The following is a 27,129-nucleotide window of genomic DNA, read 5'->3' as shown; positions in this document are numbered from 1 at the left end:
GCGGGATGCACAATCTGTGAATTTTAGAAAGTATGCATGATTACCACACCATTCAGTATTGTTGTTTCCTCGTCGGGGAGGAGATACGCTCGCGTCTAACTGCACATTTATGCGACATTTTCTGCCCGCAAGATGCATGATATGTACAATAAAAGCATGAGGGGTAAAACCACATGTTCAATGGTAACTTGCGAGCGCTTACCTCCTCGTTCGGGGGGATCTGGTGAGGACTCTCAGCTGCTTTGGCTATTGTCCGAAGGCAGGCGATGCAGGCCGCAAGGCACGCGCACCCTCTTTAGACGCCTGTTTGTTGTGACGATGACGAAGCGTCATCCTCTCAACCAAAGCGTCTCCATCGCCTTGATGCTTTTAGGAAGCTTTTTTTTACAAAAACGCATTCCTCGATCGTCATTTGCTTGGAGGATTTCATTGCTAACGCTACTAATGCGACTGCTGCTAGTGCTGCCGATGCTGCTGCTACCCACGCTGCTCTCCACACTTATAAGTCTACCCCAGGATCCCGCCCCCCATTTGTACCTCTGGCGCAGATTCAAGGCGGATCTTTTGCACCTCTGCCCCCTGCTGGGTGATTTTTACATGATTCACAATGCGGACAAGGCTGATTCTCAGTCAGAGGTTGCATCAGACCCTTATGTACACTATGACGTAAAAAAGACAGGAAACGTACTTATACGTCTTTGGTAGAGGGCGCCATTGCATTAAAAGACGTCTTTGTACGTCTAAGGGAGTAAATGAGTTGAACAAAGTACAGGGTCCTTCACCTGACTACAGATGATCTTCTGGGGACTTTATTTGGTTTTAATCACTTTTGGGGTCTGTATCTATGCACACTCCCTGGTTTTGCTACCTTCCCGGGTACCACATACACACTGCTTAGTTTCTCTGCCTTCGTGGGTACCACATACATATTGCTTGGTTTCTCTGCCTTCCTGGGTACGACATACACACTGCCTGGTTTTGCTACCTTCCTGGGTACCAGTCACACAAACGTCAGACGACTCAGCACATACCGACTGTCTCAGCACTACACACTTTCACTCCAAGGCAGTGCTGTGAACCAACTTACTGACAAGAGGTAGTATTTAGAATTTTAAAAAGTGCTTGAAAGGTTTTGTTCATGTAAAACCAACAGATTATGACATTATTATTATTATTTAAATCAGTATTAGACAGCATCAGCATAGGTTAAAGATATTATACAGACTATATACGATAAAAAAATACTAAACCACCCTTGCTTTTCCGTCATTTCTTGTATAAGTTAACACACAGATGTATAACATTTGTTTATACAAATATAACGATTAAAAAGTAGCTGATTAGAGTTTTAATTTTGTATTCATTAATCTGTAATAAAAATGGACATATTTTGGTTAATAAAATTAACAAGAAATAAAAGTAAAGGGTGTTCTAATACTTTTTTCAAGATTGTCCTAACATACATTTAATGTTTACAGTATATGTCTTCGGAAGAAGCGCAGCATTAGATTTTTTTTTTTGTTCTCTCTCTTTGACTTCTGAATTTGAATTTCTGTCACAGATGTGCTTGAATTCTATTTTGGATGATTTGTGTTAAACTGCACAAATATTTGAAGAGCCATAGAATTCAAGAATCACACCAGTGCTGCTACTCCTCCGAACGGGTGAACGCCCTTGATTAACAACCTGCGTTGAGGTGGCTTTTGAGATTCGTGGTGTGGGAGAAAAATCTCTGAAGGCATTCTTAGACTTCAAGAGAGGGTCCACAATTTTCAAAGATTCACTTCCGTCTGAATCAGAGGCCTCACTTGTATCCGGAATATATTAATCTCCACTGTCATCTGAGTTGGAGTAATAATGCTTATCCATTCCAAAGTCAGCCTGTTTTTTTAATCTAAAAAACAACAACAACGAAATATAAAGGATAGAAGGCAGGAGACCAATAAAATATATGCAATTTGCTTGTAAGATTCCCTGAAATCTATATGGGTTGTTTACCTGTATACTTTTGGTCCTCCTGAGCCTTGGGATAGTAATATGGTCTGGGTCTGAGGCGCAAAGTTCAGGGGCAGGATTTGACAATGATTCGTCAGAATCTGTGTCGTTATTCCAAGGAAGATTCAGCCCATATTTTTTGTCCAAGGGAGGAGACTGGGTTGCATCAGAGTCCAAGAGAAAATTGAGAACCCATTAAATACTTAATCCCCAGAGGAATCTGCACAGAAAAAGGTCTTAATTCTATTTGAAAAAAAAAAAAAAACTAAAATATTGATGAATGATATGACAAAATAATGTAATAACAAAATTAATTGACCGTAACAAAAAGCTCCCGGGAGGAAAACTACATTAAATGTTTTTTTAACAGGGCAGTGAAAATATTGGAAAATAAAAACGATAATAAATAAAATAATATAAAAAAAGAATTCAATGTGTATCGATGGACCCATATGAAATACTTATATCGCTATGTACTTATCAGCCATATCGCCCAGCCCAATATGTAACTGCAACTTCAAAACCTCGGGCCATAACAGGATTGTAACATGGGATGCATATCTTCATTCCTAAATTTGTAGATCCCGAGGAGGCTGCTCAATGGTCCTGGTAATCTAAACCTCAACCAATTCGGTCACAGCCAATGTTCTCCATCCTTGTTAAGAAGTTTTGAAATGATTTAATAGATATACTATTGCAAACTATACCAGAATTTTAGACATTTTAAACTTTTGATCACAATTTTACCTATTTTCTAAAAATCTGAAGAATCCACATGCCAAATCACCTGCTGTAGACACATAGGTTCTGTTCTGACAGATAATTCAGTTACAGGTTGTGTACTTAAAGCCAATAAGAGGGCAATGCAGCAGTCGACAACCTGACGAAAGCTTAAGTCTCCCAATGAGAGAACTGTAGTGGCTGGTAGGTTCTTAGATTGTAACATAGTAAAGACATATACTAGGCATAACTGTATATCATATGATGATGAGGGAAAATATTATTAGCTACGATTTATGTCCAGATATATTAGAAAACTTGTCCAACCAGCACAGGTCTATCTAACTGTAATTTTAACATCTCAAGACACGACAGGATGACCACATGATACGCATACCTCCTTTTCAGAGTCTGTCAAAACTTGAGAAGGCTGCTTCGATGTTCTGGTGGCATCAACCTCAGCCGATTCAGTCATTGTCGGTTGTCCTCCATCCTAATGAACAAGTTGAATATTAATTTAATGAATTAAAAAAAGAAAATGGATCAGAATTTTACACATTTTAGGCTTTGGCCACCCAAAACAAAAACTAACAAGTTCACGAATGAAACAAAACCAATTACTTTAGCGCATGACAATTAATCTTCAGTAGAGATATGTTGTGACTGATATTTCAGTCACAGGTTGTCTTTTGAACGCCACCAGGGGCGCAATGGAGCACAGGACAGCCAAAAGTCTTCTTGTCGGACACCTGTAGTGGCTGGTAGGTTCTAAGATTATAACATAGTAAAGGCACATACAACTCCTAACTGTATTTCATATGATAATGAAGGAAAAGATGATTAGCTATGATTTATGTCAACAATAAAAATGGCTCTACGGGGTCCCCACAAACACAAACCTGACAGTTGGGTGTCAGATGGCCAACATACCTGACACGCAATTCAACTCAACTGGACCCCACAACACAAGAAAAAGCTGAGTGAGCCTCAAACCAGACATACACATTCACTGACAAATATCCTGTGACACCAGATATATTAGAAGTCTTGTCTAATCAGCACACGTCTATCTAACTGCAATTTTAACATCTCGAGACACGACAGGATGAGTACACGATACGCATACCTCCATTTCTGAGTCTGTAAAGCCTGGAGGAGGCTGCTTCGATGTTTTAGTAGCATCATAAATTTATTGAATTAATTATATTTGAGGTTGGATTAGATTTTTACACATTTTAAGCCTTAGCCACCCAAAACAAAACATAAGCTCATGAATGAAATAAAACTAATTAATTTCGCCCATGCCAATTAATCTTCTGTAGACGCGTGTTGTGACCAGTGTTGTTTTTGGCAGGCATTTTAGATTTTGTCCAAGTCATTTGGACAAAGTGCTGATTTGTTTACATCACATTTAGTCATCCCAATTCGTTATAGTTTTAGTCCAGTTTTAGTCAACGAAAACTAAAAAAAGGGTTTTAGTCCAGTTTTAATCGACGGAAACGCAAAAAAAGTTTTACCCTAGTTTTCGTCAATTTATTCACAAAGGTTTTAGTCCAAGCGGCACGGTGGCCCAACTGGTTAGCAGGATGGCCTCACAATATTGAGGTCGTAGGTACGATTCTGGCTCCGGCCTTCCTGCATGGGTTTCCTCTGGGTAATTCGGTTTCCTCCCATATTCTTAAAACATGCATGGCAAGTTGCTTGGACACTCTAATTGCCCCTAGGCATGAGTGTGAGCGTGGATGGTTGTTCGTCTATGTATGCCCTGCGATTGGCTGGACACCAATTCAAGGGTGTACCTCGCCTACTGCCGAAGACAGCTGGGATCGGCTCCAACACCCCCCGCGACCCTAGTGAGGAGAAGCGGTACAGATAACGGATGGATGGATGGATGGGTTTAAGTCCATTTGAGTTAAAACAAGGCATTCAAGGTTTCCACCCTATAACAAAGACTTTTGGATGGACTACAAAGGATTCTTCATTACAAACAGAAAAAAGTGGCAACAGTGGAATCAATGCTCACTGCTCCAAAATAAGCAGAGAAGCAAAACATTTTGTTGGGCAACTGTTGTGGCTTTATTTCACTAAAAGCAACATAAAATAATTTATGAACCACATGCTAACAATTTTGTCTCGTCAACGAAAAAAATTCATGTACATCACGTCATGTTTTCGTCATAAAAGAACCTCGTTTAGCTTGTCATCGTCATTAAAAAAGGGGCGTTAACGAAGTATTTTCGTCATAGTCATCAGTGACGAAAACAACACTGGTTGTGACTGATATTTCAGTCCAAGGTTGTCTCCTGAACACCACCAATTGGGCAAGGGGGCGCAGGAAAGCCTGGGGTCTTCTATTTTTACAGTATAGAAAGGCTAAATATCAAATTGAAACAGTGTTTTATATCATGAATATACAGGGTTGGTGCTGGTTCTGGTAGGGAAACCACAACATAAAGATGTCCTTAATTAGTCCCACAATGGGGATATTTGCTATATGGCATATGATGGCCTAACAGGGCCACCGCCCAGAAAAGAGTAACGCAGAACTTTGTAATACTGTCACTCCCTGACCAGTTCGTTGTTCCTGAAGAGCCAAACTTTGACTCAGACCCACAAATTTGAATTACAGATAGTGGACAATGGAGAACTCCCCCAGTCAGTCAGCATGTTCAACTTCCATAGAAACCTCAACATACATTTATTAGATTGCCAAACTAATTGGAAACTACATCACCAGAACACCACAAGTGGGCTCTGTTATTGTACTTAAAGATGCATCTTACAAACCTGTGTTCTCCAAGGCCAGCTGGTCCATAGTCTTAAGTTATTTCTTCGCCAACATCAATGTCTCGGAGCGCAAACAGACAGAGGTGTGGTCTGTCCTCTGTTGTCTTCTTCTTCATTTTACAGTTGGGGTGCATGTGGTCATCATTAACCAGTCTTCCCAGACTGCCATCTTCTTGAGCGGCATCAACACTTAAAATAGATTTAAAAAAAAAAAAAACAATTATTCAATCAATGTCAGAAATTAATCTTTGAGACAATCTTGTGTACACAAAACATAAAAATAGGAAATCCACAATTTTTAAATCTTCTAAATCAAATCATACAAGAAATTTCTATTGGAATCAGACCCTATTAACAGCTTGTCTTTGAGACTTCATGGTCTATATTTTCATTTGTACAGATTCAACGCATGAATAAAAGTAATTACCGTATTTTCGCAGTCATAAGCAAACAAAGCGCCCTGTCAGTCGATGCGTCCATTAAATGGACAAAGTACCACTCACGTCCATCAGCCCTTGTCATCAACGAGCTGTTGGAAGTGCATGTTAGCACACCCTGCTGGGCAAAGAGTGAGTTGTCCATGCTTACAATCGACCGTGACAAATACACCATCTGACTATAATGTTTGGGTGATGGTGTTGGAAAAAGCTGGACAAAGGGCAGCTGTCCACAATGTTTTAGTCTGTCTTATCATTTATGTTATTGCAAGCAAGAAACGTCCCAGGTTTAGACAACAGACAAAAAGTCCAAAGCATAACAGCACATCTCTTTAAACAGCCATGCAAATCTCTCTAAACAGCTATGGGATTGTGGGTCTCTGCTCCCAGAATGCATTGCTTGAATTAGCTAAGGCTGAGTGGCTTTTGTATTATTTTCATTTTTTTTGGGTATATTGATGGCATGAGAGATACATGTTTGTGTTAATCTTATTTCTATGTTTCATTGTTTGCTTGTATGATGAGTTTTTTATTTTTTTTTGAAACCGTGACTCTAAGGAGTGTGGTGAGCAGCCAAGTCCCTCCCCTGACGTTGCTTTGTAGGCTATTGCCAATGCACCTAATATTGGCCTGAGCCATTGTCAGCTATTGTCAATAGAGACTTGGCGTCTGCTGCAACAATGGGGTGATTGCTCATGTTATTGGGGCATAGTAGGCTGCTATCGGCTGTGTCAGTGTGGGCAGCTCTGCCAAGTTCATGCTATGCTAACAGCAGCTGTGCTATCGTCTTGTCAGGCGGTGCGTCCAGTATATGTTACAAAGACAGAAATAGCGGCCTCAACAGGTGTTGCGCCCTTTGACACGGCGCGTCTTTTGGGTGCGAAAATACGGTATACATTTTTGCTTAGAGAATGATTTTTCCCCAAACACTTATGGGATGAGTATGTGTTTATTTTTTTAAATAAAAACAAAAATAAGATAACATCTCAATCTTTGCCTCACCTCCAAGTTTTTTCTTGCCGGCGGAAGTCAAACAAAAAGACAGTGCCTCTTCCATCCATCTTCCTGCGTTGAGATTTATCAGAATCTATCAATTTTCCTCTGTACTCCATAATAAAGAATAAAGTCGTCTTTCCTGAAAGGGGCCTTGGTAAATACTCCTCGACCTAGTTAACAGGGAAATCAAGATAGCTTCGTCATATTTTTAAGCACACAAATAAGGAGTCATCATATTCATTTGGGCCACTATACTAATGTAGGGTGGTTTGAAACATTGCTTCTTGTGAGGGATAGAGCAGAGCCCTTCTTTATGATTTTAAAGGAACAGACCAGCCAAAATTCATTTTCCAGCATTGCATTAGCCAGTATGTATTAGGACTGAAAGTACAAATGTCAATGGCACCTGGTTACGTAAAAAAAAAACTTTAAGATTATTTAGTTTCATAACAATGACATACACTGTATACACAGTCATATTGGATCGCGTCACGTGATCTCTGTGACGTATAACGTGCTTTACACTAGACTATCAATATCGGACTTGTTCACTGGTCTATTGTGGTATAAAAATGCCGGAGGGCGTCATCAAGTACAGCCTTAATTTAGATAGAACTCCTACCATCAGGTTTCACGCTCACTGAAATAACTTGAAACTGACAAAAGAAAAGGTCAAGACACTCTTAATGTAAAATAACCACTTAAAAAACGATGTCAGCTTGGTTATCAGAAAACAATAATATATCTTAGCAAAAGCGTTAACATCATACCTTTAAATGAGTTTATATACTTCGCTTCTAACTCTGCAGTCTTGTCCAGACCCTTGACTGCATGTTCAATAGTATCCTGCTTTGGGGACTTCCTGCATCTCAGGGAAGGCATTGTTTATTCTATAAAGAAAAAAGACAGTTTTGTGTTGAGAATTATTAATACTATAGGCTAAATGGAGTTTTAACAATATCAGTGTAAGAAAAATAAATTATAAATTAAAAAAATATCAATCCCTCCATCCCAATTAATGATTTCAACCATAATAGTTTATATTGAAGTTTAAACAACAGACAGACAGATTTATGCAGTGTGACTACAAAAATCTTACCAAAATTGCATTCACAGTAACCTTTGCTTTAAGAATCATGTAATTAACCAGTGAACATCGTGTCTTACACAAAAATTAATGACAGAAATTATCATGGTACTTGCATTCTGTTGTTCTATAACAAAAGTGCAAGCTGTTAGCTCCGCAAAGCTAACGCAACAAGCTAGCGTCCCTCGTGCTCACATTCAATGCAAACCTGACCACCGGATGAAAATACGCGTCGGTTTAGTTCTTTAAATGAGTAAAAGCACCATGACGTTTTATAATTATTCAATGCTTAACTGGAGCTCGTCAATTATGTCGATGTAGGAGCACATGTTTGCTAGGCCAGTGTTGTAGGCCCACATCCATGGTGCTACTTTGTATAGTGTTTTCCACACAACTATCTCTAACCATGAACAAATGCACTCGAGGCATGTTTTGAATAAAAACAAACGAAAAACACTTACCTCTCCGTTTCAACAGCAGTTCGAACTTCGAAGTGGTGATATTCTCCAGCGTTAAGCACCTGCTCGAACTGCGAATAGGTCAAATTCAACAGCGTCTTTTTTCTGTCTTAATAAGGACGCGATGAGAGGAGGAGCGCTTGCCTTTTCGTCAGCACGCCCCGCGCGGGTGGTGCTGCTTTATCACTCTCTATCTGTGCCCGCCCGCCGGCATGTCGATAGAAAAATAATATTCCTTCAAACATTACTTTCATCTTCTTAACGTTTTGTAGTGAATTTAACAGGTTCACCACTTTTTTCAAATACACCAATGGAAAACAGGTCTTAATTGAGGAAACATACAAAGAGCGTCTCACAAACACCTTATGATGAGCAATGTAATTTGATCACGTTTTTTGTCACTGCCTGGACGTCGGTTCACTGGCCTGGTGGCAGTGGCTTGTAGACACTGTCACTGAGTGGGAACGGATCTCAAGGTGGGTCAAACTAACCCAAGCAGTGGATCGGTCCGTTTTTTAAATTTATTAATTTTTTTATTTTATGTATTTATTTATTATTTAATACAAGGGCTTCGGCTCACTACCAGTGGGCGGGACCAAAGAATTTGGGTTTCCTTTGAGCTAGGAGGCAGTCAAAGGCAGTCCAATCCCCGGCAACATAAAGCGCCTAGCTCTGGGGACATGGAATGTCATTTCTCTGGTAGGGAATGAACCCGAGCTGGTGTGTGACTAGACCAGTGGTTCTCAATTATTTCCTGTCATGCCCCCCCTACCAAGAAGAAAACAATTCGCACCCCCCCCCACCACAATTTTTTTTTACATTTCGTACTAATGTACATGTTCTTTGCATATTAATGTTAGATTGTCAATAAAATATCTTACCTTAACAAAGCTAAATTGATAAAAAAAAATATCATTTTGAGAACGACTATTGTGAGGATCTCGAAACTCAGTACTCTGTGGTGCTAATATTGATGAGATGATAAATATGTTGAAGCCACAGAACAAAAAGATTAGATATTGTTTGGAAATTAATGACGTACATAACAAAGGAATATCAGCCTTGATTGGAGTACATTACTGCATTTAAATTTTTAATAAAAATGAAACAATTATTGATGTTATGACCACTATGAAGAATTTAAAAAAACAATATATAGGGATAATTATAGTTTTCATTTTGTTATGTTTAGTCTGTTCATGTTGCATTATTTTTATGACAAAGATGATGGTTAATCGTAGGTTTGTTGCCCAAATGTACCGTTACAACCTGATTAATGTTGAGAATGACGAACTCAAACTGGACACTAAAACGTAAAAACACATGGACTTCTTGCCCCTGTCCACACACGTGCACACACACACACACCATACACGAAGATCCGGGAGGTAAGGACGGCTGTCCTCTCCTACAACGAGGCAAGGGCCTCCACCAAGTCACCCCAGGGACAAGTTTTATTCCCTGATGGTCATCAAATTATGAGGATCTCATTCTACGCCGGAAGGGAGGAGGGGAATTTTTCCCTAATGTGAGGTTTTCGCTCCTCCACTGATGATCACACTGTTGTATGATTTCATTATGATGATCTGTCTTAAAGCCGTAAGGACATGATTTTTAAATCCACAACAGGGGGGAAATGTAAGATGGGCTGAGGATAGGTAATCAGTTTGTGTATTCATAATCATGTTTTTATACACTCATTAATGTTTAACACACACAGAGACACTTACTTGTTATTTTAACACACACACACACAGACACCGTATCCTGAAGATGTGTTTAGTTAAACTGACCTTGGGTTATGATTTTCTGCCTGCTGGAGTCCCTGGTGATTAGTTATTGATGCTTTAGTTAAACTGACCTTTATACCGTGAGTTATTGATGTTTTCTGTCTCTTGGTGATTAGTTGTTGATGCTTTTCTGTCTTCTGGTGATTAGTTATTGATGAGTTAGTTTCAATAAAAAGGCAGAACGGAGGGTGAGAGTCAGAGGGTGTGCGGGATTGAACTGGCAAGACGGCTGTTTCGCCTCCTGGCTCCCTCTCCCATTCTGAATGGCACAAAACGAAAACTTTAGTAAGTTATTTCAGTCTAAAAAAAGGCGTCAGGGCATTTTTAAACCGGACAGTAAGTCGTCACTGTCTTGGTTCCTTTTTGTGCCTTGACCCATCCCGGAATTATTGAAAGGATGCAGTCCTATTTACAGGCCCCAGTGACACCCCAGGTTTCTGTTGTTTGTACGAGGGCGCTTAATAGGTACTGCTATTCACAATCGTCTTAGGCTGTTTCTTTGCAGAAGTTTATGGACAATGTGTAGTGCTGTAGGATGCAGTCTAGAGCATTCTTGACATTGAAGCTTTTGTTTCCAGCAACTGCTAATGCGACCGTGCATCAAACATGCAAAACACAGACCCTTGCTCCTCAAGAAGTCAATCTTATCCTTGTGATGCTTTCTCCTAAATTCCTTACAAATTGTGAGACTGTTGCTCTCCATTACAATTAGCACATGGTTTGGCAATAGCATCCACTGAAACAGGTTCTGCCTTTGGCGTGGTGGTTTTGTTGTTTTCCATCTTGGCGGGCACAATGACTGTTGTGAAGACTTTCTTTGATTTTGGTGTTTCTGTGTGTTGTGATTTTGTTTTCTGTTTTATAGAATCTTTCGTGCTTGTCAACAAAGTCAACAAAATCCTTAAACTTCACTCTTCTATTTGTTCTTTCTTGGAGATTGCAGGCAAATTTTCTCCAAGATTCTATAAGTCTGTATGGAAGTTTGTTTGCCAATGCCTTTATATTAGCCATGTTGTCCAAGTCCTCCATGTAATTAACATCTGCCATTATGTTCAAACAGCCCATAAGGAATAATGTGAAAGACTGAAGTGCAACACCATCTTCAGACTTGATTGTTGGCCAATCCATGGCTTCCTTTAAATATGCTTCTGCTATCATGAAGTCATCACCATAAAACTCCTTCAAGATTTGTTTTGCTTTGGTATATCCTGTCAGAGGTTCCATATGGATGCAGCTCTTCACCAACTCATGTGGTTGTTCACTAGTATACTGCAGCTAAAATTGAAGATGATCACGGTTATCACTTGTACGGCCTTCAATCCCATGTTCAATGGCACCTATACAGGTTTTATAATGCAGAGGGTCGCCTTTAAACGTAGGAATGGAAAGTTCGGGAAGTAGCGATGCTTTTTGACTCTTTGCTAAGTATTCTGCGACACTGGCTTGCTGTGAGATTGCTTGGCAAAGGCCATCAAGCACATGTCCCTGTTGTTCTCTACTTTCTGTCTGATGTGGAAATCTAGCCATTGGAATAGTCGAAGTGGGAGCATTTCAGGTCAACACTGCTTGTTGCTCTGATAGGCTGTGATGGTAATTGAATGTTTTTCCTTGTTTAAATTGTAACACACTCATCAGGAATGTGGATACCATCCTCCTGGGTATTTTCATATCTTCTCAAGACATCCAATTTAGCATCAGACTCAGGGAGTGCCGTTTGCATTGCATGCATTTGCTTCTTTGCCTTAATTGCAGCTTCTTCTTGCTCAAGTGCCAACCTTTGTTGTAAATCAGCAGCCTTTGCCTTTAAACATGCTCGTTCCATTTGAGCCTTTAATTTAATTGAAGACGTTGACAGAAGTGAGCTTCTGTCTGTTAGATTCTTTACTTCTACTTCTATGGGTGTAGTTAGTTGATGCAGATCTACTATCATCAGGTGATATTTGTTTATTGCATCCTTCCTCTGCACGTTTCAAAACGTCCTTCTTCCATTGCTCACATTTCCATTAATTACATTTTTTGGATCAAACCAGTTATTTTGGTCATCGGCAAAATCCTCTTCAGTCTTTAAATTTTGCACACCGGAATTGAGGTCCACAAATTCTTGCTCCATGCCGCTAAAGCAAACACGAAGCTCAGTTTTTTACAGCGTCAACATTTGCATCATCCTCCATCAATTGTTCAATTTGACGTTGCATGGAGGTCAATTGAGCAAATTTGCACCTGCGTGCCTGCATCCGTTTAGGCTTGTGATCTTCTACAGCTTTTCTCCGTCATTTTTAATGTCCGCTTTCCACTGTCTTGTTCCTCCATGTCAATCCACAATCAAGCAAACAAAAACGTCAAACTGACTGTAGCGTCTCAATTTGTAGGTCAGCTGAATGACGATCAAAGTTTTAAGCAGTTTACTCACGCACCTGTTACGTGCACGTCCTTGTTAACTCGCGATGCTTGTCAAGTATGGACGCATGCTAACAGCTAGCAGCTCATTGTCCCGACTGGAAAGTTGCTCCTTAGCTGTGATGTGCCTAGGGTTACACTATCTATCATTAACAAACACAGCCAGCCCTCCTCTTTCCTCTTACCGCTTTCCAGTGTCCTGTCCGCAAGTAGTATTTGGAAGCCGTCAAATTCCACGACGGTGTCCGGCGTTAGGTCTGTTAGCCATGAATCCGTGAACATCAGCAAGCTAGCTCATTGGAAGTTCCTCTCGTGCCGCGTCCATTTTCTTGGGAAGGTATCTAACATTTCCCATAAAAACGGACAGGAGGACGGGGTGGTCACGCCTCCTCTTTGCCTGGCGTTTCGCCCCCGCGCGACATCCCCCGTCTCTTCCTCCTCAACTCGTGGGGGATATCGGGTCTCGCTCCGGGAGTCGGCACGGGGTTAGCACGAAGTGCTAACAGCTGATCTCTTGTGTAAACGATTGATCCGTAGCTCCCAGTGACATCTCCGGACACGATCACGCAAAAAACAGCCCCCAGCAGCAATAAAACCACCGCAATTTGGATGTCCATTGCTGCGATGAGGTAAAATAAATAAAACTGGGTAAAGGAAAAAACACGCGAAAAAGGCTCAAATAGTGAGCCGTGCTGCTTTAGCAGGTAGCCACTCGCGTGGTGACGGAACCGTAAAAACAAATGTGGTCCCATCAAAATCTGATGGGATATTTAAAAATAAAAGCGTGAAAATTTGCTTATTTGTCTGTCGTCACCAATGATTAAAAAAATTAAAATCATTACAAAATCCTCAAGCTATCGTGATACCAGACAAGTTCTGCGGGACACCAGACCACCCCAGTTGTCCACAAAAAGTGGTCACTTCAAAATTTGATGTGGCATTTAAAAATAAAAAAATCACCTGAAATATGCACTGTGATCAACACTGATTTAAAAGAAAAATCTTTAAAAAATATCCTCAAACTATCGTGATACCAAACCAGGATTGGGGATACTAGACCACACCAGCTGTCCACCAAAAGTGGTCACATCAAAATGTGATGTGGCACTTCAAAATAAAAGTAGCCTGAAATTCGCTTATTTCACGGTCATCACCACTGAGTTAAAAAAAAAATAGCTCGAGCTATCGTGATACCAGACCAGTTTTGTGGGACACGAGACTACCCCAGCTGTCCATAAAAAGTGGTCCCATCGAAATCTAATTTGTAATTTCAAACTAAAAGTTGCCTGAAATCTGCACATTTCACTGTCATCATGCCTGACTTTAAAATTTCATTAAAAAATATCCTCTAGCTATGGTAATACCAAACCAGGTTTGGAGGACACAAGACAACACAGCTTTCCACCAAAAGTAGTCCCATCAAAATGTAAGGAGGCATTTTAAAATAAAAGAGCTGGAGCTGTCGTAATACCAGACTAGTTTTGTTGGACACTAGACGACCCCAGCTGTTCATCAAAAATGGTCCCATCAAAATCTGATGTGTAATTTCACAATAAAAAAAAAACCCACCTGAAATATGCACATTTCATTGTCATCAACACTGATTTTAAAATAATCATTTCAAAATACCCTCGAGCTATCGTGATATCAGACCCATTTTGGGGGACACTAGACAACCCCAGTTGTCCATCAAATGCGGTCCCACCAAAATGTGATACGGCATTTCAAAATAAAAGTAGCCTTAAATCAGCATACATCACTGTTATCAGGCCTGACTAAAATATCATGACAAAATATCCTCCAGCTATCATGATACCAGACAAGACATATTTCACTGTCATCACCATTGATTTAAAAAAATTAATTAAAAACTAGAGCTGCGAGCAGCTATAAAGGGCCCTCGCCACCCGGACAACGTTGGGGTACTGGCACGTTGGAAATGTGAAATATTTCCGAGAAATAACGTGAGGAATCTTCAAGAGGAATTTGCTTGTAGTTAAAGTTAGAGCAGCTTTTGTTTTCAAAGCCTCGTCAATGTTTGAAGTAAATTTGTTGGCAGGCACTACAGGTGCATCAAATCAAAGACTAATAGACTGAAAAACATTTTCTTTCCGAGAGCCATCACCATTCTGAACTCTCACACACATGCACACACACACGACCACCCTTACCTTGCTGAACAGCGACGTATTGTGTTGTATTTCTCCAATTTTCCATCACAATATTTATTCTCTTATTTATCTAATTTATATATTTGATTAAATTATTGTTGTATTGCACTGGAGAGGGGAGCTCCCTAATCTTGTTGCACACTGTACAATGACAATAAAAGGATTTCGGATTCTGATCAATTTAGAATGGCCGACTTCCTGTTCAATTTAGCATACGGCTCCATGAGACTTTTTATTAGGTCTTGGCTTTGTACACACTTCATCAAATTTTCAGTTTGGTGAAACAGAGATATGGGGCTGTTTTTTTTTGTTGTTTTTTTTTTTCTAGGGGGCGATAGCGAGCCATTTTTAAACAACTGTACGACAAAATAATAAAATATTGTGAATATTGAATCAACTCCCGGTTGAGTGGACGCTGGCACGTTTGGCTGCCACTGCTCACCGGTAACTCTCAGAAATTTTTTGGATCCGCTTGTTGTACCTGCTTTAGCAGTTTACAATCCCTCCAGTTACAGTGATTTTATTTATTATTATCTGTATGTTGAGCGATCCCGATTCTCATGAATGCCACCCACCGATTGCATAGTCGCTGACGCGTCTACTGTGGCTAAAGTTTAGCTTACCTATCAAAGTTAGCACCTGTCTGCCATGTGGACCCGCAGGCCAGTCTGCTTCTCGCACTTCTGCCTGTTCCTGTCATGTCATCAACCTGTGTCAGGACAACTTCAATCCACTGCCGCTGAACTCCGCTGGATTTACCGACACATGCCCGAGGGAAACGCACCACCACCACTGCTCCTCCTCCCGAACATCGCTCGTCGACCCTTGAAGGATTGTATGGCAATTACCGGCATTTTAAACATTTATGGGACAGAATGTCAATTATTTAATTTAGCAGGTTTATATTTACTGAATATGCTATGATCGCAAAATTCCGGACGAACTGGCGAGGCTGCCCGGCTCACCGTGGCTTGTCATCGGGACCGGGAGGCGGCGCAGGCGACGCAGAGAGAGGAAGCAGAAGCGGGGCTGCAGGTCCGGTGTCTTGCAACGGCTGCGACGGCAGCCCCATAGGCAACCACTGCCGAGTCTGTACCTCACCAACGCCAGATCCGTGGTCCACAAAATCGACGACCTGGGATTACAAATCCTGGGAAACCGCTATGTGCGAGACAGCAGTGTGATCGTCGTCACGGAATCCTGGCTGCACGCAGACGTCCCCGATGCTAGCATCCAGCTGGCCGGGCGCTCGCTACATCGCGCGGATCGGACAAGGGACACCGGTAAGAGACGGGGCGGGGTGGCTCTGTGTTTACGTGCATGAGAACTGGTGCGGCGATAGCACGATCGTCGAGAAGCACTCTTCCCCCGACATCGAGTTCATGTCCGTTAAATGCCGGCCTTATTTTCTCCCGAGGGAGCTAACGGTCGTGATTGTCACAGCTGTTTACATCCCTCCCGACGCTAGCACTAGCACGGCGCTCTCGCTACTCGCGTGCGTCATCAATAAACATCAGCGGGCCCACCCTGATGGCGTTCACGTAGTAGCGGGAGACTTTAATAAGGCCAATTTAAAGACTGTACTCCCAGAGTTTCACCAGCATGTCAAGTGCCCAACGAGGGGAGACAACACTCTCGACCATGTGTACTCGAACATCAAGCACGCATACAGGGCCCTCCCACTCGCCCCCCTCGGCCAGTCAGACCACCTGTCCTTGCAGCTCGCACCTGCATACATCCCTCTCAGGCGCAGATTCAGGCCCACCACAAAGACTGTGAAAACCTGGCGTGACGGCGCCATGAGTGAATTACAGGACTGCTTTCAAGACACAAACTGGGGCCTCTTTGATCATCAGGACCTTGATGTCTACACACATTGTGTAGTGGACTACATCAAGTTCTGCATGGAAACTGTGTCCCTACACAGGACTATACGGACCTTCCCAAATGCGAAGCCCTGGATGTCCAGCAGGGTTCGCTCTCTCCTCAAGGCCCGTGACGCTGCCTTCAGGTCAGGCGACAAAGCCCAGTACAGGGTGGCTCGTGCTGACCTGAGCAAAGGCATCAAGCTAGCCAAGGCAACCTACAAGGGGAGGCTGGAGGCCCACCTTGCCAGTAACAGACCACGGGAGGTGTGGCAGGGTCTACGGAGCATCACCAACTTCCGTGGCAGCAGCACGACCTCTGCAGACCCGAGTGCATCGCTGGCAGAGGAGCTTAACTGCTTCTTTGCTCGCTTTGACTCGCCCCAACCGTCACACCCCCGCACTTCATGCTCCAACTCCCCCCCACTCACCGTAGAGGAACACGATGTGAGGCGCGCGCTCCTGGCTGTTAACCCCAGGAAAGCTACTGGACCCGACGGAATACCAGGCAAGGTCCTCAAAACATGTGCCCACCAACTGTCACATGTATTCTGCAGGATCTTCAACCGCTCCCTGGCTCAAGCAGTCATCCCCTCCTGCTTGAAAACTTCCATCATTATTCCTGTCCCCAAAAAGTCACCAGCCGTCCACCTGAATGACTACCGTCCTGTTGCTCTCACACCAGTCATCATGAAGTGCTTCGAGAGGCTGGTTCTCCAGCACATCAGGGACTGCCTTCCTCCCACTCTGGACCCCTACCAGTTTGCATACTGGGCTAACAGATCCACTGAGGACGCCATCAACACTGCTCTGCATGTTGTGCTGGGCCACCTGGAACAACAGCAGAGCTATGCAAGGATGCTCTTTGTGGACTACAGCTTGGCATTCAACACAATCATCCCAGACATCCACGTCGCCAAACTTGACATTCTCGGCCTCCCTGCCCTCACACGCATCTGGATTAAGGACTTTCTGACCAACAGACCCCAGACTGTGTTGCTCGGCCCCTACACGTCCTCCACCTGCATGCTGAGCACCGGTTCCCCTCAAGGATGCGTGCTGAGCCCTCTCCTATACGCCCTCTACACCTACGACTGCAGCCCGGCCCATGGCAACAACACCATCGTCAAGTTTGCTGACGACGCGACAGTGGTCGGTCTGATCTCGGAAGGTGACGAGACAGCCTACAGAGAGGAGGTAAAGAGACTGACAGCTTGGTGCAAGGACAACAGACTGCACCTTAACACTGCAAAAACAAAGGAGATTGTCGTCGACTTCAGGAGGAACAAGACGGTGCCGCCCCCCCTCTGCATCGAAGGCGTGTGTGTGGAGAGGGTCCACACGTTCAAGTTCCTGGGAGTACAGATCTCCGACGACCTTTCTTGGACTCACAACACCACAGCAGTGGTAAAGAAGGTCCACCAGCGTCTGCACTTCCTGAGAGTCCTCAGGAAATTCAACCTGGACAGGAAGCTGCTGCTAGCCTTCTACCACTCGTCCATTGAGAGCCTGTTGACGTACTGTGTCTCCACCTGGTACAGCGGCTGCACTGAGGCCGACAGAGTGAGGCTCCAGAGGACAGTCAAAACAGCGCAAAGGATTATTGGCTGCCCTCTCCCCTCACTGTCGGACATCTACACCGCCCGGTGCCTCAGAAGGGATCTCAACATCGTCAAAGACAATACCCACCCAAACTCACACCTGTTTGACCTGTTGCCCTCTGGCAGGCGCTACAGATGCATCAAATCGAGGACCAATAGACTGAGAAACAGTTGCTTTCCGAGAGCCATCTCCATTCTGAACTCTCACACACACACGAGAACACCCTTACCTTGCAGAACAGCATCGTGATGTGTTTTTATATACCCTATTCTGTACTAAATTCCATTGCACTCTCTTATTTATTAATCTAATTTATATATTTGTCTGTCTTATTGTTGTATTGCACTGGAGAGGGGAGCCTTCTAATCTCGTTGCACACTTGAGTACAATGACAATAAAGGGATTTCTAATTCTAATTCTAATTCTACTACGCATAGGAATGACTGATTGTAGTCATGGTCTTTACTGATTTATGATATTATTTTCACATGCTAAAGTTATATTACTTAGTTTATAAATGTGTGAACATAGTATTTTCATGACCTACACTCACATTCACATCATACATATTCAGTCTGCACATTACAAACTGATGACAAGCCAGACAGCACTTCATGGACAAATATGACAAAGCACATTCTCCACATAGGACATAGAGATGCAAACATACCAAATTGGGCACTGGATTTAGTTTTAAAATCGCTGCATTGGCTCCCCGTGTGTTTCAGGATTGATTTTAAGGTTCTTCAATTAGTTTTTAAATGCCTTAACGGTCTTGGGCCATCCTCGCGGACCCTGAGGTCCTCTGGCACCGGCCTGTTAATTATTCCTCGGGTGAGGACTGGAACACATGGCGAGGCTGCATTCAGCCATTCTGGTCCTCGTCTATGGAATAGCCTGCCGGAGGACATCAGGTCCGCAGAGACTGTTGATATTTTTAAAAGGAGGCTCAAGACCAGACCTGGGCATTGCACGGCCCGCGGGCCACATCCGGCCCGCCGGGTGGCACTGACTGGCCCGTATGACAGACCTGGGCATTGTATGGCCCGGGCCACATACCTTTGGTTGACTCTGACCGCGAGTGTAAGGTTAATTGGAAATTTCAAAATAAACATACTTTTTAATTTCACCTCATTCATGGGCGAAAGCTGCACTGCTTTTATTCTGAAATTGTTTTTTTTTTTTATTCCCGCACAATGTGCGTCGCACATAATGACGTAATGCGTTTATCAAGACATGCGCGCGATTGAATCACAACAAGACAACGTTCGTCCTCAAAAATGTCCGCTCAGGCTACAAAAAGAAAGGTAGATGCCGAATGTAGAATTTTCAACAAAAATTGGACAGCGAAGTATTTATTTACTGAAGTTAGAGGTAAAGCTGTGTGTTTAGTTTGCGGGGAGCAGATCGCCGTGTTGAAGGACTACAATTTGAGTCGGCATTACCAGACGAAACATGCAGAGAAATATAAAAACGGCACCAGATAACAATGAACTGGGACACTTTTTCTCAAAATCACAGTTCAGTGACAGTCAATATGTTGTATCTTGCTTAATGTTTGGTGCAAAAAGACAATATTGTGATGTCTTTAAAATGCTCAGAACCTTTACACAACTATCCAACAGTATATGGAACTCAAAATGTGTTTTGAAGTGAATGTGACAGAATATGTTTACTAATATGAGTCACAAATAGTAAAAAATGTTAATATTATGTCTACCATTGTGTTGAGAAATTTGAATGAATACATTTTTGTAAGGCAACCTCATTTTTTCAGTTTATTTGGTATTTAGTTTCATTGCTTAACTTTAATGCCAGCTTGTCAAAACAGTGCTATTTACTGCTTTTTAAAAAAGAAATACAATTAATATTATGCAGAATTGAGTTCAGCCTTTTGGCCCGGCCCTCCACAATATTTAATGTTTCTTATGTGGCCCCATGGAAAAAATAATTGCCCACCCCTGCTCAAGACTCACCTTTTTTGTTTGGCTTTTAAATAATTTATCTTAGTCTTTTAATTCAGGATTGTCATTTTATATATTATCATTGTCTTTAATTTTTTTTAGCTTCTTTGTCTTTTAGTATCATCATTTTTCTTATATATTTTAGCTGCGTCGTTTTATATTATTGTCTTTTAATTTTTAGCTTCTTCTCTGTCTTTTAGTATCATAATTTTTCTTATATATTTTAGCTTCGTCTTTTTATATTATTGTCCTTTAATTTTTAGCTTCTTTTTTGTTTAGCATTATCATTTTCTTTTATATATTTTAGCTCCAGTGTTTCCTCAAGGGGGGCCTCCGCGCTGGGAGGTGTGGCTGGCCTTCTCACAGGGGGCTTCATCCCGGAGGCTCCTTAGGCCCGGCGGACCGGGGCCCTCTGCACTATGTGTAGGGTCTACCCCGGTCAGTCTGGGCTAGGGGTCTGTGTGTTGGCGCAGCTCCCTGTGGGCGTGAGCCGTCATCCCTCTCAGCGCGGATGACCTACCCTGGGTACATTTTCTCATATGGTTTCTCTGTGCCTTACCCTGTCTTTCTACTAAGATGGTTTATTAAGTTGTGTGAATGCGAGTGTTCTGTGTGTGTGCGAGTTCAGGCGTGTATGTGGATGTGTCTTGTGTTTATGTTGAGTGGGTGGAATGGGTTTTAGTTTTTCGTTGTAATTTGGATGTTTTTATTGTACAGCACTTTGAGCCGCATTTTATGTATGAAAAGTGCTCTTATAAATAAAATTTGATTGATTGATTGGAGGGTTCAAGGGGACGCCATTGCAAAAACACATTCTGAAAGACATAATTTGATTTTGGAGCACACATACATGCACACTGACAAGATTACAGGGGAATACCAGCAGAAGAGACGGAGAGACTGCCCGCCGGAGAAGGCCAGCCGTGGAATACCAGTCTTGGGGACCAGCTGGGAATCAACCATCCAGACAATGATTAATCTGGAGAGGACCTTCCCTTGGACGTAGACCCGTGCCGGGGGAAGAATGTGAGGCTGGGCTGAGATAACGCACGACTCTTTTCGACTGTGCTTGCCCAAGTACATTTTCTCATGAGATTAAGAAAAAGCCGCTCAGTACTATTTCCTGAACCTCCGCCCTATTTCCTACCTACCATTCATTTCAAAAGTCCTAGATAATGTAGTCGCCACTCAACTCCACTCTCATCTCACCTGCAATAACCCTTTCAGTCCGGTTTCCGTGCACTTCACAGCACTGAATCAACTCTACTCAAGGTCACCTCTGCTCTCCTCATTGCAGCTGACTCAGATTCATTCTCCATTGTCATCCTTCTTAACCTGACTGCGGCCTTTGACACCATCTCACACACCATCCTTCTCAAAAGACTTTCTTCCATCGGCATCACCCACACCGCCCTCAACTGGTTCCATTCATACTTCAAAGACCGCACTCAGTTCATCCAGCTTAAATATTTCTCATCAAAGTCCCTCCCAGTCACCTCAGGTTTGCCCCAAGGCTCGGTCCTGGCCCCCCTATTATTTATCATATACCTCCTTCCCCTTGGCAGCATTTTCCGAAAATTCAATATCGCTTTCCATTGCTTCGCGGATGACACCCAGCTCTAGTTCTCCTGCAAACCCAGCATATCACTCCCTCCCACCTCCGTCACCTCCTGTCTATCTGAAATCAATGACTGGTTTTCTAATAATTTCATGAGGCTTAACAGCGACAAAACAGAAGTTATTCTTTTCAGTACAAAATCAATACAATCCAAAGTTGGCAGTTTTCCCATTCCTGTTGGCCCCTCCATTGTTTTCCCATCCCCTCAGGTCAAGAGTCTGGGTGTCATCCTTGACAGCACTCTATCTTTCCATAAGCATAATAACACAACCCGGTCAGCCTACTTCCATCTGCACAATATCAGTCAACACCGCCCCTCCCTTTTTCCCTCATCCACTTCTATTCTGGTCCAAGTCGAGTCAAGTCAATTTTATGTGTATAGCCCTTAATCACAGACAGTCTCAAAGGGCTTTACATAACCACAATCAACATCCACTGATCTTAACCCCCAGGAGGGCAAGGAAAAACTCAAAACCCCATTGGGGGAAAAGTGAGAAAACTTGAGAAGGGACCACAGATGGGGGGGAAACCCCCTTCCAGGATGACCAGGCTGCTTTGGATGCCAAGTGGGCAACATTTGACACATACAATGATGCTATACAATGTTAGATGAGATAATGTGAGAGTCAATTAAATGAAGTGCTGCAGGAAGATGACTTTAGTGGAGTGGGTCCTCATCCAGGACCGTAATCGCCATGGCAGCATATCCGAGGTTGAGCCTTTGATCTTGAAATAGTCAGTTTGGGGTAAATTCAGAACAGCCACTTCCAAGTGAATCACCATCACCTAATTCCCAAGCCGTGGAATTGGGAACAGAAAAAAAAAAACAGAAATAGTAAACAGGCCAACAAGTAGTTCAACGAAGTGCTGAAATATAGGGAAATCAGAAGAGGTGCTGCATGAAGACGACTTCGGCAGAGAAGGTCCCTCCCCGGTTGGTCAGTGCCGTAATCTTCATAGCAGGTCACCATCACCTAATTCCCAAGCAGGGGAAGAGGGGGCAGAAAAGAGGAGAAGCCGCAGTAAACAGGCCAACAAATAATTAAATTAGATGCTAAAGTATATAAATAAATGTCGCGCTGCAGGAAGACGACATCACTGGAACAGGTGCATGCCCAGTTTGTCAATGCCTTAAACTTCCTAGTGGGTGACCGTCACCTAATCCCCCAGCCGGGGAAAAGGGGGCAGAAAAGAGAAGATAAGAGAAAAAGCGGCAGTAAACAGGCCAACAAATAGTTCAACTAAATGCACAAGAGTATAAATGCGTCTTTAATAGTGTTTTGAACATTTCTACTGAGGTGGCGCCTCTAATACCTGAGGGTAGTACATTCCAAAGCATTGGTGCCCGAATAGAGAACGCTCTAGAACCTGTGGACTTCTTTTTGGCTCGCGGGATCACTAAAAGACCAGCATTTTGTGAGCGAAGGTTTCGGGACGGAACATATGGTACCACGAGGTCAACGAGATAGGAAGGTGCTAAGCCATGCAATATTTTATAGGCAAGTAGCAGAACTTTAAAATCACATCTCAAGTGGACCGGAAGCCAATTCAAATTGGCAAGTATCGGGGTAATATGATCAAACTTTCTCGTTCTAGTCAAGAGTCTAGCTGCTGCATTTTGAACTAACTTTTAATACTAGACATGGGGAGACCCGAGAGCAAAACGTTACAATAGTCGAGGCGAGACGTAACAAACGCATGGATTAAGATTTTTGCATCACAGGTTGATAGAATTGGGCGAATTTTAGCAATGTTACGCAGATGAACAAATGCAGTTCTAGTAATATTTTTAATGTGCATTTGAAACGACATAGTTGTGTCAAATATAAGACCGAGATTTTTTGTTGAATCCTTTTGGGCAATTTATCGATACTCATAGTGGTGTCTTTGAAAAAGGTACAGATGACGCGCTGGTCCAATGATCAGCATCTCGGTTTTATCTGAGTTAAGACGCAAAAAATTGAAAGACATTCATAGTTTAATTTCGGCAAGGCATGCCTCTAATTTATAGCAATCACACGGATTCGTTATATCCAACGGCATGTATAATTGCGTATCATCAGCATAACAATGAAAACTAATGTGATATTTCCGTATAATATCACCAAGCGGTAGCATCTAGTACCAATCCCTGCGGAACTCCGCGTGTGATCTTACAAAGATCAGAAGACGCATTGCCATGAATTACACGGTGCGTCGTCTCCGACAGATACGAATTAATCCAAGAAAGCGCTGAACCTGAAATGCCAACACAAGTTTCAAGGCGTTTTAATAATATGTTATGATCAAGTGTCAAAAGCGGCGCCAAGATCGAGTAAGAGTAATACAGTGAACCCTCGGTTATCGCGGTTAATGGGGACCTCGTAGCGGTTGCTGCTCGGGCCCTAATAATAATTTCTACAAAAACAATAGGGACCTCGCCGCCGTCGCAGCTCGGGCCCTAATAACAATTTCTAGAAAAACAATAGGGACATCGCAGCGGCCACTGCTCGGGCCCTAATAATAATAATAAAAATAATAATGATTTCCACAAAAACAATGGGGACCTCGTAGCGGTCGCTGCTCGGGCCCTAATAATAATTTCTACAAAAACAATAGGGACCTTGCCGCGGTCGCTGCTCGGGCCCCAATAATAATTTCTACACAAAGTCCATTGTGGTGACCCGCCCCCTTTTAAGTAAATTCAAAGTGGCCGACTTCCTGTAAAACCTAGCTCATTGCTCCAAGAGACTTTTTTGTAGGTCTTGGTCTTATACATACAGTGAACCCTCGCTACTTCGCGGTTCACCTTTCGTGGGTTCAGTGCTTCGCGGGTCTAAAAAATATTCGGGGGCATTGTAGTTTCGCCGAGCGGCACGACAGGGCGCTGGAGCGGTTAGACGGCCGGCGTGCGCCGAAGAAGAGCGTGGGCGAAGAGGAGAGTGGACGAAGAAGAGCACGTTCCCCCGGACACGATCGGTGGCGACGTTTCGCGCGGTTCGGACCGTACCAGAGCTCCGGCCGGCGTGCGTGGCAGTTAAGCCGTAGAGGAGCACCTTCCTGTTAAGGATGTTTCTATCAAAACAAGCCTGAACAAATGAATCAACCAGCCAAGATTGTCTGTCATTTACGCGCGGGGCAGCCCTCGAACTCCGAGGCGAAGCCAGCGTGTTCGACTGCACACATGGTTTTTATTTGCATCAGCATAAGCAATTTGAATATGCAATACATACAGAATGGAAAACTTGACATTTGACTCCATCCCACTTGCCCACCCTCTTCCTGCCTATTCTAACGGTTTCAGCTTACAAGACACCTTTTGTTCATACTTCTGCTTATTCTAACAGCAAAAGTTCACTCTGAACTTCATTTGACCTGTGTAGTGTATTTTCACAAGGCTTAACGTGTTGAACTTATTTTATGGCCATGACGATATTGTTGCTTTAGAAATACCAAGCCTTGTGTTGGACCTCCCTAAATGCAGAAGTTACAGCCTTAAGAGGCCTCGGGCCCCAACATTATCTACGAAGGGTTAAAGAGGTCATCAACACCCCAAGGGAGGTGTTTACAGAAAAGGGTTCTGGCGTTGGGGAGTCACATTCGCGAGGAGGCCGTACCTGGCACCCGTAGCTGTCGAAAGTTTAATTAGAGGCCAGAAAGATACGAATGCATGTGCAACAAAGGGGGCCTGTAAGATTAGTTATAGTTTGAAACTTGCTAAGATGACAAACTAAACAACAAAACTAACAGATGAACATACAAACTTAAATTTCTTTAACATATCCCACCTGTTTATCAAGTTTCAAATCTCATCATCAAAGGCTGTCGCTTGAGGGGGGAGAAAAACTACCCAAAAACTCAAAAATTCTTGGAGAAAAGGGTAGAAACCCATGCCCCGAACGAGAAGCCCAAAAAAATAATAACAATTAAAAGATAATAAAGCAAAGCTAATGCAGTTTTTGGTCCAATACATGTATGTACAAAATAAACCCGGAACATCAAACATTCACAACTGCAACTCTTTTCTGTGATGCAAGTTACATGAATCAGTGACCTTGAGCGTTTTTTCAGAGGCTGCAGGTTTTATTTGATGTGCGTGTAGTCAGCAGTCTGCGCCTGTGCAACTCGTCTGCGTTTGACGTTGTCCTGGTCTCGAGGTTGTGCGCTGACCAGGCACAGCCCTGCAAGGAAGTAGATGATGCATCTGGTCGACAGGGCAGTGCCCAGTTGCTGTTCGGCGGCTTGCTCCATCCTTCCGAGATGGGTGTGTTTGCCACGGAAAACCCTCTTTCCAACTGTGGTCTTTTGTTGGTACATTGGAGTGTACGTGGTGGAGATCCTCTCCAAGGGACTTGCGTCGCTCAGCCTTCAGCAGGGACCGGAGAAGCTTGCACTGCGACTGATGGTTCCAGCCGCCACGCCCCTCGACCTTTGCTGCCGTCGGGGTCACTGCAATCACCTGATGAGGGCCGTCCCAGCGTTCACTGTCCCAACGAGGTCGTTTCAGCACCTTGAGGAAGAGTTGGTCTCCCACATGGACGTGGTTTATCTGTGGATCAAAACACACTGGCCAGTAATTGTGGTCAAACATGTCTTTCATGTGGACTGGGACAGATGTGCCAGTCGCTGGTGGTTCTGATGAACCTGAGAGTCTATGTGTGAGGCCATATAGGATAAAAAGGGGATAGTGTCCTTCCTTCGGCTGGCACTATCCTCATTGCTGTGATTGAAACACAGTCTGGCCATTGTCTCTTTTTTTTTTCTTTGTCTTGATAAGTCAGTTCCATTCGTGCGTTCCACAAGTCCTGCAGACTGTATGCAAAATGACGCTTTGAGTCAATTTTGCAACAACTGTCCCACTTGTTACAAACATTATTCACAAAATGCATCATTTTCACTTTAAATCACTCTTGAAATTCCAAATGTCAGGATAATTCGATTACACAACACTTTTTCCAACTGTTTTAACATCATCATGTGTTGTTGGAAACAACGTAATCCATTTTGAAAACACATTAATTATAACCAAACAATATTGCAACCCAAACAACTAACACTTTGTCTAAAAAAAAGTTTTTTGTTGAAAAGTCTATATGTGGGAACAATTTCCTCAGCAATGTTTGCACCTTTTTTCTCCCAATGTGTGCATTCAATTAGTGGTGTATTTTTCCCTGGCGTGAGATCAAATTGTCAAGTTGATTTGCTGCGTGTGTGTGTGTGTGTGTGTGTGTGTGTGTGTGTGTGTGTGTGTGTGTGCATTACC

The 27,129-nt window shown here is 42.9% G+C and overlaps 1 long non-coding RNA gene across 1 annotated transcript; it reads right to left on the bottom strand.

The window, feature by feature from the left end:
- Window positions 1–1,333: 1,333 nt before the first annotated feature.
- On the bottom strand, window positions 1,334–2,143 carry LOC148315697 (uncharacterized). The gene is made up of 2 exons (XR_015840676.1): window positions 1,999–2,143; window positions 1,334–1,894 (listed from the first exon to the last, which is right to left on the bottom strand). It is a non-coding gene; the product is annotated as an uncharacterized LOC148315697 (long non-coding RNA).
- Between the last annotated feature and the right edge of the window lie 24,986 nt (window positions 2,144–27,129).

This window comes from Idiotropiscis lumnitzeri, unplaced genomic scaffold, assembly GCF_059441095.1.
Source record: "Idiotropiscis lumnitzeri isolate Australia: NSW breed Sydney's pygmy pipehorse unplaced genomic scaffold, RoL_Ilum_1.0 HiC_scaffold_55, whole genome shotgun sequence".
In the NCBI taxonomy this organism is placed as follows: domain Eukaryota; kingdom Metazoa; phylum Chordata; class Actinopteri; order Syngnathiformes; family Syngnathidae; genus Idiotropiscis; species Idiotropiscis lumnitzeri.
Note: the sequence above shows the minus strand (reverse complement) of the source record. Positions and strands in the feature narration are given on the sequence as shown.